The following is a 12710-nucleotide window of genomic DNA, read 5'->3' as shown; positions in this document are numbered from 1 at the left end:
TTGGGACGAGCCCGGTGCGGCCCCTTCTCTTCCACTCTGGGGAGGCGGGCGGCAGGAGAGTGTATTGGCAGCCTCCAGCTGTTCCCAAGGGAAAATGATGCTGGCCTCCACTAGAGTAATGTAAGCTTTTGTGCTGGGAGGCCCGGAGCGGAGGGGACCGTCCCGCTACAGGGGGGGAGGGCAAAGGGGAGTCTGGGTCAAAGGTCCCTAAGCGTGGGGAGGTAAACTTTATATGTGATATAGGTCTATGTGAAATCATACGTAACTGTATTCAATGTAAATTGTTTTATTGGTCATTCAGTGCCTTTAAAAACACCATTCTGGGGGCAGCCGGGTGGCTCAGTGGATGGAGAGCCAGGCCTAGAGACGGGAGGTCCCGGGTTCCAATGTGGCCTCAGACACTTCCCAGCTGGGTGGCCCTGGGCAGGCCACTTGACCCCCCTGGCCTGGCCCTTACTGCTCCTCTGCCTTGGAGCCAACACCCGGTATTGACTCCCAGGTGGAAGGGGAGGGTACGGCAAAACAACAACCACTGTTAAGGTAAGGTCCACAGGCTTCCCCAGTGTGGCCAAAGGGGTCCTCGAGCTGAACCAGGTTGGGAGCCCTGGTTGGAAGTAGAATTGTCCTGTCTGGTCTCTCCCCAAGGGAGGAGGAGGAGCCGCCCGGAGCAGCCCCCTCCCCCTCGGCTCGTCCCATTCCGCCTGAATCCACGTCCAGGGTCAGCATGAAGTTTCACAGGGGGAGGAGGAGGGCGAGGTCGGGCCTCTGAGAAATGGGAGGCTCTGCTCGTCTTCGGCAGCCTTCTCAAGGGAGCTCCAGGCCTGCCGTCAGCAGGATCCGGGGCCGCAGAGGCTGCCTCACTGGGTGCCCCGGGGCCGGTCACTTCACCCCGTTCTCTAGCCCCTGCCCAGGTAAGGAAAAGATAGCTGGGAAGGAGACGAAGCAGCTATTCCTTTTGTGGGGAGGCCCCCCCCCCCACGCTGCTGGCTTCAGTTCAGGGGCTTCCGGCTGCTCTCTAATCCTGTTAGAATGGAAGCCTCTGGAGGGCAGGACCATAAAGGTTTGTGGAGTGACCCACTGGGTCACGGAAGAGCCTAAGTCCAGCTCTGCTCCTAACTTGCTGCAGACTCGGGTGAAGCCACAGCGGTGCCCCCCCCAAACGGATAAGGCCTCTCCCGGGAGCCTCTGAAGTCTGCTTTGCTGCCTCCAGGCCTCTCCTGGGAGGGCAGCCTGGCGGTTTTTCCCGGATCCCCGAGGGCATGAGCAGTCCCTGACTTGGTCACAGAGGCTTCGCCACAGCCAGCCCTGAGCTTGAGGAGGGAGAAGACCCAAGGAGGTACGGAAGTGAGCCAAGGACTAGCCAGCAGGAAAGTCCTGCCCCCCCCCAGCACGGTTGTCCTCGGGGTGACCCTTGGCGCAGCCCACTCGAACCCTGGGCTCTGCCTGCCTAGAGGAAGCGCCCTGAGCTCAGCGAGTATCCCTGGATCCCTCTCGCAGCAGCCATTCCGGGCAGCGGGCTCGTTTTCCAGTTCCCTGGCTGGTGCTGGGGGATTCCTGTCCCTCTATCCAGGAAAAGCCTACCGTTGTGCTCACTCTGGGGCTCCCCGGCCCTCCCCCTCACCGACAAGGACGCGCCCCCCTCCCCAGGCTTCGTGTTGGGACTGGCAAGCCCGCCGTCCTCAGACATGTGTGGCAAGGTGGATCTTTGGAACGCTCTCAGAGAATGTCAGTCTGGAAGGATCCCCCTTGGATGTTACATATAGGGGAAACTGAGGCCCAGAGCTGGGAAGCTCCCGCCCCTGGCCACAGCCCTAGTGAGAAAACACCGGTGCCCTGGTCAAGCCATCGGAGCTCTCGATTTTAGGGTGGTCGGCGATGACCCAGGAAAGGGGGTTTGCAGCGTGGACGCGGCTTTCTCCAGGTTGCCTCTCCGGCAGCAGAGCTGGGACAAGAGACGGGTCTCTTGACCTTCGGCTCGGCGCCACCCCGCAGCACTGAGATGCTGCTGAGTCACTGAGAAGGCCTGCTCAGACAAGGAGGTGCTGCAGGGAAATGCAGGGCATTAGGCACTGGGCCGCAGCCAGCCCATCCTGCGGCTTCTTGTACACTCCTTCTTGGTTTGAAGGCCCAGAGAGCCGAGCTGTCCCTTCTCCCAGCGGCCTTATCCTCCTCTTCCTCAGCAGGAGACTCATCTCACTTAGCCCGGCTTAGTTTCCTCAGTGGGGATTGGACCGAGGACTAGATCTAGAGTCAGGAAGACCTGAGATCTGGGGCGCACCTTCTTCTTCTGGAATGGAGCAAGGCTGGGAGGGGCCGTCTTCATTGGAACTATTTATTCCACTTGCCACAGGCTATCAAAATCTGCCAGCTCGCCCTGTGCTGGCAGGAGCTCCTAAGAGACAGTTTCACAGTGTCCTCTCCCAAGAGGAGGGAGCTCTGGGGGCTGGGGAGTTGGCCTGGTCCAGAAACTCCCTGGTACACCTCGTTCAGGCCTTTAAGAAGGAGCTTCCAACGGGGAGATGTCCGGTCAGCCAGAAAGAAAGGTGAGTCTGGTCGGAGTTCTCCCCACCTCAGACGAGGCTCAGCTGCCCTCGGACCTCTCCATTCTCCCTTTGCTCAGCGATCGAGCATCACTCGGGTGTCTGTCTTCTCCAGACATCCTCAAAGTCCTTTCTCAGGCCAGGCAGGAGTAAAGGAGCATGCAAAGACCTTCCCAGAAGCAGGAAGCAGGAAGACCAGTCTGGCCATCAACCAGGACAACCCTCCTGAGAGGGAAGGCAGAGTAGAGCCTGTCCTGAGACCCCCCAGACCACTTCCAGGGGTGAGCTGAGGGGGTGGAGGTGGAGCAGGAGGGGCCCTCCTAGAGAGCCGCCTCTGATAACCAAGAGGAAGAGAAAAACATGTCCCTGAACAAGCTGGAGAAAAACAAAACGGAACCACCCAGGGTTTCCTACTCCCGCCCGCCCGCCCAGCTCCACCCTCCCACAGCTTCTGCAAAGGAAGCTTCTTCTCTGATCTCTGTCATTGTGCAACTTCCATGTTTTACGGTTCTCTCCTCAACACTGAGGCAGCCGTGGTGTGGTGTGCATTGCTTTCCCAGCCCCTTCCTTCACCCTGCATCAGTCTGGTAAGTCTTTCCAGACTTTTCCGCAGTCAGCATATTCCTGGTCTCTGAGATGCTGACGCGTTCTGCCTTTCCAGTGCTTTGCTGCCGTGGGGGTTGCCGATAGAAACCTTTTCTACCCATGGGGCTCCTGATGTCAGGGACTGCTCTGGGTATGGGTCTCACAGAGGCACCTCTGGGTCAAAGGTTGTGGACATTTGGGCTATTGTATTAACTCCTGTCTCCCTCCCTTCCCCTTTAAAACCCTCACCTTCCATTTAGAATCAATACTTTGGGTTGGTTCAAAGGGCTAGGCAATGGGGGTCACCTAGCTAGGAAGTGTCTTAGGGCAGATTTGAACCCAGGACCTCCTGTCTCTAGGCCTGGCTCTCTACCTACTGAGCCACCTAGTGGCCCCCTGCCTGCCTGCCTTCTATTTTTGTTTGTTTGTTTGTTTGTTTAACCCTCGTCTCCTTTCTTGGAATTAATACTGTGTATTGGTTCTAAGGCAGAAGAGTAGTTGGGGCTAGGCAATGGGGGTTAAGTGACTTGCCCAGGGTCACATAGCTAGGAAATGTTCTAGGGTAGATTTGAACCCCAGACTTCCCATCTCTAGGCCTCCTTCCTGCCTGCCTTCTTAATGAGTTAACAGTGGGCAGAGGGATGAACAGAGGGTCTGTCTTGGCCGGGGCTGCAGCAGCCGTAAATGCAGGGAGGTTGGGCTTGTTCTGGCATAGGGACCGGTGCCAGGGTTTTGAAATGCTTCTAGCTCAAGAGAAGGAAGCCATTGGGGAGGAAGCAACCGGTTCCCAGATGTGTGGGAGTGTGCTCCAGTGGAGCTGGGAATGGGAGAGTGGCTGGGGTGAAGAGGGGGACTTCTCAGCAGACTCCCCCAAATAAGGGGCCAGCTCCAGATGGCATCCCTGGCCGGGGCAGGCTTCAGGGACAGTAACTTCTCTCCGTGTGGCAGGAGACCTGTGGCCCTGGCATGGCGGGGTGGCGAGGGCAGAGCATGGCTGAGGGGAAGGGGCCATGCGGAAGGGACAGGGTGGGGGACATTGTTAGGGACTGCAGCCCAGGCTTTCCATGGACAGTGGGATGAATCGAGCTTTTCTTTTCCTCAGCCCATGGCCTGACCTTACCCTACCCTACCCTACCCCCACCTTGACTCCTGGCCAAGGCCTGAGCTTCATTCCCTCATTCGATGCCTTGGCTCTCTAGCTGCCAAGAAGGCTGTGTTCCACGATCATGCCATGTGAATGGCCATTCCCCCAGCCCCGAAGAGACCGCTCGGTCTCACACTGTTGCGCTCTAGGGCAGACGTGGTCCCGGAGATGCCCCATTTGCCCTCTGAGGTGGGACCTGGTTGGGCTAGCAGCACACCCTCTGGCTGGCCACCCAGAAGAGTCAAGGTCTGAGCGTCTCCTCCACATCTGTCCTTGCTTCCCTCTTGGTTTTCTGGTAGATTCCACGCTTGCCATCTACTCTAGCCCTTTACTGCATGAGTCGGTTCTTCCTCTAATCTGGGGCTGCTGAGACTTTCTTCCCAGGCTCCCATTCTCTGGCAGGGGAAGCAGGGCCAGACCTTGGCTGCTCTTCTGCCTTGGAACCAATACTCAGTAGCAATTCCAAGGCACAAGGTCAGTTATTTATTTGTTTGATTGTTTGTTTATTTTTAAAGAAACTTTCTCATCTAGTTGGGGACCCTGATAACCAAATACAGTGCCATACTCCTTCCCAACTGTGGAGTACCTTCCTTCGGCCAAGCTCGGACCAGAGGCCCTGGGGAAAGAGTAAGAAGAAGGGAAGGCAGTTGGGACTAGAATGCCCTTAGAATAATGATACTAAGAATACCTTGCATTTGTATAATACTTTCGAGTTTGTAAAACTCTTTTACAAACTCTTTTACATTATCTCATTTGATCTTTACAAGAATCCTGTAAAGTAGACAGGCTGGTTATTCTTCCCATTTTATAGATGAACAAGCTGAGGCTGAGGTTAAAGGCATGCCCAAAGTGAACTAGCTAATTAGTGTTGTAACTGCAACGAGGACATGATTCTCTTCAGGTCCAGTTATCTTTCCATTGAAACTAAAAGATATACCATCTTCCACTTTATTTCTTTCGAGAGCTTTCTAAGAATTGCATATGCGATATGTATCTTCTGTCACGGCAGGAGCAATATGCAAAGATGTTTTGCCCAAAAACCCTGGTATAACCCATGTCACTGCCCCAGGGAAGGGCAAGGGGAATGGAGAGAGGGAGAAAATCTGAATCCTAAAATGTCAGAAAACCATTGTCAAAAATTGTTTTTACATGTAACAGAAAAATAAGTAAAAACCACAACAAAAAGAAACTAAATGAGAGGAAGCATCTAGGTGACTCAGTGGATAAAGAGCCAGGCCTAGAGACAGGAAGTCCTAGGTTCAAACCCAGCTTCATACATGTCCTAAATGTATGGCCCTGGACAAGTCACTTGACACCAATTGCCTAGCTCTTCCCCTTTGGAACTAATATTTGTATCCATTCTAAGACATAAGGTAAGAGGTTTTCCTGTTAAAAAACAAACACTAAATGATATGTGGTTAAATTATGACCAAAGTTGAGGAGGTACCTCCCTGCCTTCTGCGGAGGTTATGCTTGATTAATGTGTTGATTATTTCTGCTGAACTGCTTTCCCCCCTCTTTTTATTCTTTCGTAAAGGATGGCTCTTGGTAGAGTTGGGGTGAAGAGTTGGAAATATTGAGAAATAGAAATGATATAAAATAAAATATGTCAACTATTTTCAATGAGTAGGGGGGAAAACTATAATTCTTGTGCCAAATTTCTAAAATCTTGGAAAGGGGAAACCCTACCTCATCTGCTATCTCCCTTAACTCTTCCGCCTGCTCTCTAGCCAAACTTCCTCCTCTCACGATATTAATACCAAGGTAGGGTTTGGGCTAGGCTCCTTAGACTCTTCATCTTTCTTTCTCTGGGATCACATAAGGGGCCTCAGACTTGGGAACACTGACAACCAAGTTCCCTTTACAAACAGCTGGTTACCCAAGCTTGTTTACATGCCCTTCTCCCAGAATCCACCCACTCCCAGTTGCTTAAATCAGTAACTTCTGCAAACGAGCTGGAGGAGGGAAGGGGAACAGCTGATATCAGTTTGGGTTAAGCATTGTCCTGTCTAATTCATCTGTCCTAGGGATCCTGGGCTGAGGGCTGCAGGAGCCTAAGGGATGGTTCTGTCCATCAGCCTTTTAGCCTGGGCTTGTTTTCCCCCCTCAGAGGATTGGGAAAGGGCCACCTGGACCTCAGTATTTATTTCACCAGTAAATCTCCCATCCGGACGTACCTTCTCATCCCGTGCAAATCCTCCCTAGAGATGCTACCTGACTGGGCTCAAGACCTTCCTCTAGCCTCGACCTCTGAGCGGAGAGCCCTCAAACTGTCTCTGTGGCACCAGTCTGTGTCATAACACAGTCACACATCAGCTCGGACTCACACATCAGACTTTTATTCAAGAAGTGGAGAAAAATGTTGATGAAAATACTTGTGTAATTTGGTATTTGTTGAGTTCAGACTCTTAAACATTTTTAATTAAAACGTGGAACAGATGCTATTATTGGGCACCATCAGTAACATGTGGCAGCCTATTTTTAGCCTTTCTGTGGACATCGCCTGCAATTTTGATTCTTCAGAGATTTCGTGCTCTCTTGATTTGCAGTCCTACAGCCCCACCAGAAGAATATTGGTGTTTGAAGGCGTGCGTGCGTGCGTGCGTGTGTGTGTGTTAAAAGTGCTGGGATTTCCCACGAACAATCCAAACTGCTTCCTCAGTCCTCTGCAGTCTGAGTCCAGCTTATTGCTGTCTGCAGTGCTTAGCTGAAAACGGTACCTGCTGGACTCTCAGAATGGAGGGGAAGAAGAAAGCAGATAGCCAAGTGCTGATCCTAACTTTAGCGAGAGCCCTTCTTTATTCATTTGGGTTTTCTTAGAGGATAAAAATAATTATTACAATTTTTTTATATCACCTACATTCCCAATACCTTAGCTGTTGTTCTGCCTTGGAACTGATAGTGTCTATTCTAAGACAGAAGGCAAGAGTTATTTTTAAAAAAGAACTGCTCTCATCTAGTTGGGGACCCTGAAAACCAGACCCAGGGCTGTACTCCTCCACCCACTCCTTCCCCAAGAGCTACCCTTATAGCAAAGTATAAAAGAGAGGAAGTGCAGCAAAACTAACCAAAACATTGGAAAAGTTTGACATTATCCTCATGTCTCGCGACCATAATCTTCTCCCTCTGCAAAGGGAGGCAGGTGCCTTCCTAGCTCTTCTTTGGGCTAGACTTTTGGGCTAAAACAGAAGAGCGGTAAGGACAAGGCAATAGGGGTTAAGTGACTTGCCCAGGATCACCCAGCTAGGAAGTATCTGAGGCCAGATTTGAACCCAGGCCAAGCCTGGTGCTCTGTCCACTGTGTCCCAGCATTAGGTAATGGGTAATTAGGTAAAGGGTAGGTAATTAGGTAATTAGGTAAAGGGTTAGGTAATGGGGCCTAAGTGACTTGCCCATACTTACTTTTTGTTCTGTTATTGTTCATACAGATGGTGTTCCTGGTTTTCTCTGTTTCACTTGGTATCAGTTTGAGTAGGTTTCCCCGTACTTCTCTGTATTCATCATTTCTTAGAGCACAGCAACATTTAATTTCATCTATGTACCCTAACTTGTTTAGCTATTCCTCTGTTGTTACCTGCTTTCTCTCCCCAGTTCTTTGCTACTATAAAAAAAGTAATACTATAAAGCCTTTGGAGTAGGAATAGGTGGAAGCTTTTTTTTTATCGATGACCTTCTTAAGGCATGTACCCAACAGTAGGATCTCTGAGCTAAAGATTGTGAACATTTTAACCACTTTCTTCACATAATTCCAAATTGTTTTCTTCATTAGTTGGATCAAATAACAACTCCACCAATAATGTATCTGTGTGCCTGTCTTTCTATAATCTCTCCATCATTGATGATTCTCTTCTTTTCAAAGAAGAATTTTAAACTATTAACCATAAGGTGTAGTGGATTGAGAACTGGTTTCAGAGTCAAGAAGATCTGAGTTGAAGTACTGCCTCTTATATCTTCCATGACCCAAGACCCTAGACCAAACTTTCTTTCGAAGTCCCAGGCAACTTTCTAAGACTATTGTAGAGTAGATACCTGATCTCTACCTGTAAAATCTGGTCAAAAAGTAAAAAATAACCACATGAAATATTGCTCTAAATCACATCTCAGGAGAAAAGTACAAATCAAAACAATTGCTATGCTTCACCTCATCCTAAGCAAATTAGAAGAGATCATGAAAGCTGGAAGTAGTAGATTAGTATATACAGACTTTTTTTCCTTCTTCTTGCTTACATGGATTGTTAAAATAGTCTCCCTTTAGGGGGCAGCTGAATGGCTCAGTGGATTGAGAGCCATGCCCAGAGATGGGAGGTCCTGGGTTCAAATGTGACCTCAGACACTTCCTAGCTGTGTGACTCTGGGCAAGTCACTTAACCCTCATTGCCTAGCCCTTACCACTCTTCTGCCTTGGAACCAATACACAGTATTGATTCCAAGATGGAAGGTAAGGGTTTTTATAAAAAATATTTTTTTAATTTAAAAAAATAGCCTCTCTTTAGCAGTCATGAATTTTGTTGAGGAAATCTTGTCCATACTCTGGGCATTAATGAAGTCACCACAAATAGGAGTTATCTGGAGGACTTCACCATCTGCTTATAGCAGGAGTCCTTAACCTGGGGGCCGTGAACTTGTTTATTTAAAATATGTTGGTAACTGGTGGGGAGCTAGGTGACTCAATAGATGAGAGCCAGACCTAGAAACTGGAAGTCCTAGGTTCAAATCCAACCTCAGAAACTTCCTAGCTGGGTGACCTTGGCCAAGTCATTTAACCTCCCATTGCCTAGCCCTTACCATTCTTCTGCCTTGGAGCCAATATACAGTATTGATTCTAAGACAGAAGGTGAGGGTTTAAAAGAAAGAAAAAAAAAACATGTTCTAACTGAATTCTGCTAGGATTCATTCCCTTTGTATTCCTATGTATTTTATTAAAAGCATTTTTTCTGTGAAAAAGGACTCCATAGACTTCACCAGCCTCTGATCAGAGGGGTCCATGGTATACACCAAAAGGCTAAAAACTCCTGCCTCATTGGGAATCCCTTATTTTATCCCTCTGTTTAGGGCACCTCTAGTGACTGCTGTAGGCATCTTTGGCAAATGGACATATCCCCATTTTCTGCCTAAGAGGATCCTGTCTCTGGGGTCCCATTTATCAAGGAATCTTGGATGATCTTAACATGTGCACAAGATGCTTTACCCAAGGAGAGCTCTTAGAGGCTACATTTTGCTGAGTTAGTTTTTTTGTTTGTTTGTTTTTTTAATCAATGAAACAACCAATATGGTGGGATCTTGAATTCTCTGCATCTTTTGGTCAGTTATGTGACTGTGAAAATAAGATCTGCTTGAGGAACTCATTTGGGAAAGCCCGTCTTTTCCCTTCTTTATAGTTCCATCCAGAAATACCTGTTAAGTCAGGAAGCATTTATGAAGTACCTACTCTATACCAGGCTCTGTGCTTGTCTGACTCTCCAAGACTCCATTTGGAATTTTCTTGGCAGAGATACTAGAGTAGTTTGTCATTTCCTTCATTTTCTTCTCTGGCTCATTTTACACATGAGGAACAGAGGCAAACAGGATTAAGAGGCTTGCTCAGGGCTCCAACAGCTGCTAAGTGCCTGAGGTCAGATTTGAACTCCAGAAGATGTAGTCCTGACTACAGGTCGGGCACGCTCCACTGCACCACCTAGTGGCCCTTGTTGGTAATACACAGGCAAAAACCAGTCTCTACCCTCAGTGCTGAAAAGGATAAAAGAGGATACATGTCAATAACTATGTAGAAACGAGACATCTACAGGATTCATTGGAGAAGTTCTCAGAGGGAAGGTATTTACCCTGAGAAAACCTGGGAAAGGATGCGTATATGGAAATCCTCGAAATATTTAACAGAGCTGAGAAAGGAGGTCTAGGGTTGGATAAAGTACCAGAGCTGGGGTCAGGAAGCCAATCTGTGTCCTCCCTCTCCCTCTCTTCCTCTGTCTCTCTTCCCCTCTCTTTTTGTCTCTCTCTCCCTCTCCTCCTTCTCTGTCTCTCATGAGTATATTTGATCAGGTCCAACTGCTCTTTTTTTCTTTAATTTGGAAATTTTAATTTAATCAATTACATTAGAATATTTTCCCATGGTACAAGATTCATATTCTCTCCCTCCCTTCCTCCCATCCCCCTCCCGTAGCCGATGCACAATTCCACTGGGTTTTATATGTGTCATTGATCCAGACTTATTTCCACATTATTGATGTTTGCACTAGGGTGATCGTTTAGAGTCTACATCCCCAGTCATATCCCCATCGACCCATGTGATCAAGCATCCCACTGCTCTAAAGTGCTGTTTTCCACATCTTCATGTATATCAGGGCAGAAATATAATAGGTATTATATTAGAAAGTGACTATTTTGAAATATGGGAAGATGACAGATGATGGGAAAATCACAGAGGGCAATAGTGCTCCAAGGAGAAGATCAAGTTCAGTCATTTTCCAGTCATATCCAACTTGTTATGACCCCATTTGGGGTTTTCTCAGCAAAAATACTAGTGTGGTTTGCCATTTTCTTCTCTAGTTCGTTTTACAGATGAGGAAATGGAGGCAAACAGGGTGAAATGACTTGCCCAGGGTCACATAGCTTAGAAAGTATCTGAGGCTGAATTTGAACCTAGTTTTTTTTTCCCCCAGGGTTGTTGGGAAGAGGAAATGAGATAATATTTGTAAAGGGTGTTAACATATGTGTGCCTGGCACATAGTAAGCACCATATAAATATTATCTAATTAGATCATCAAAGACTTCCCTGGGGAAGCAGAACCTGAACTGAGCCTTGAAGGCAAGGTGAGGATTCTGAAAGGGGGAGATGAAGATGAGTGAGTTCCAGGCAAAAGGGAGAGCTTGTGAGGATTCAGAGAATGAAGTAGGAGTTAGAATTTCTTGCCTGGGGAACGGCTAGTAGCCCAGTTTGACTTCAGTGTTCTTTGAAATACTTGTTGGACAAAGCCCACCAATGTGAAAGAGAAACATGGTGGACAGAACCCACCAATGTGAAAGGAACACATGGTAGACAGAACCCACCAATGTGAAAGGGACACATGGTGGATAGAACCCACCAATGTGAAAGGGAAACATGGTGGACAGAACCCACCAATGCAAAAGGGAAACATGGTGGACAGAACCCACCAGTGCGAAAGGGAAACATGGTGGACAGAACCCACCAATGTGAAAGGGAAATATGGTGGACAGAACCCACCAATGTGAAAGGGACACATGGTGGACAGAACCCACCAATGTGAAAGAGAAACATGGTGGACAGAACCCACCAATGTGAAAGGGACACATGGTGGACAGAACCCACCAGTGCGAAAGGGAAACATGGTGGACAGAACCCACCAATGTGAAAGGAACACATGGTAGACAGAACCCACCAATGTGAAAGGGACACATGGTGGACAGAACCCACTAATGTGAAAGGAACACATGGTAGACAGAACCCACCAATGTGAAAGGGACACATGGTGGACAGAACCCACCAATGCAAAAGGGAAACATGGTGGACAGAACCCACCAATGCAAAAGGGAAACATGGTGGACAGAACCTACCAGTGCGAAAGGGAAACATGGTGGACAGAACCCACCAATGTGAAAGGGAAATATGGTGGACAGAACCCACCAATGTGAAAGGGACACATGGTGGACAGAACCCACCAATGTGAAAGAGAAACATGGTGGACAGAACCCACCAATGTGAAAGGGACACATGGTGGACAGAACCCACCAATGTGAAAGAGAAATATGGTGGACAGAACCCACCAATGTGAAAGAGAAACATGGTGGACAGAACCCACCAATGTGAAAGGGAAATATGGTGGACAGAACCCACCAATGTGAAAGGGACACATGGTGGACAAAACCCACCAACGTGAAAGGGAAATATGGTGGACAGAACCCACCAACACGAAAGAGAAACATGGTGGACAGAACCCACCAGTGCGAAAGGGAAACATGGTGAGAACTGCTCTGTATTGGGAGTCCTCATCCCGGCCTTCAGGCGTTGAATTCCCAAGGCTGTTGATTGACCTGATCTCCACCAGGATAATTGGAGGAAACATCATGGTCATCCCTACAGAGGTTTGTGATCTCTAAATGAAGGTGATGGTACAGAAAATCCCAGTCCTGCACCATCTATAAATAGGTCCCCCAAAGGCGACAGGACTTAGGGTTTTGTTTAGCTCTACTCTGTCAGTGATAGCGGCCCCCCCCCAAGTTTTGGGGACAATGGCTCCCATTGGCTGCCTAGTTAAAGTCAACTCTTCTCACCAAAGGTTCATCCTTCCTCCTATTCTGACTTGCCCAAACGGCATTCACTGGTCCCATATTCTCTTCAGGCATGAGCAGACCATGGCCTAAGAGCCAAATCTGGCCTGCCATCTGGTTTTGTGTTGTCCGTGTGAGCTAAGAATGGTTTTTAC

At 48.6% G+C, this 12710-nt stretch overlaps 1 protein-coding gene across 4 annotated transcripts in view; it reads left to right on the top strand.

Annotated features, from left to right (window-relative positions):
* ST3GAL2 (ST3 beta-galactoside alpha-2,3-sialyltransferase 2) overlaps positions 1-12710 on the top strand; it is a 61278-nt gene that overhangs the window by 28765 nt on the left and 19803 nt on the right. Inside the window, exon 1 of one of the 4 annotated variants that reach the window (XM_056824614.1) lies at positions 758-911. The exons of 1 other annotated variant lie outside the window; for it this stretch is intronic. The gene's annotated coding sequence lies outside the window, so the exon portion shown is untranslated. Of the gene's footprint in view, positions 1-757; positions 912-1867; positions 2544-2979; positions 3128-12710 lie in introns of those variants that run through there. 2 more of the 4 variants (XM_056824610.1, XM_056824609.1) reach the window with 2 other exon arrangements.

The sequence above is a fragment of the Monodelphis domestica genome, chromosome 1 (genome assembly GCF_027887165.1).
Source record: "Monodelphis domestica isolate mMonDom1 chromosome 1, mMonDom1.pri, whole genome shotgun sequence".
NCBI classification, from domain to species: Eukaryota; Metazoa; Chordata; class Mammalia; order Didelphimorphia; family Didelphidae; genus Monodelphis; species Monodelphis domestica.
The sequence above is the reverse complement of the archived record's forward strand: the minus strand, read 5'-3'. Positions and strand labels throughout refer to the sequence as shown.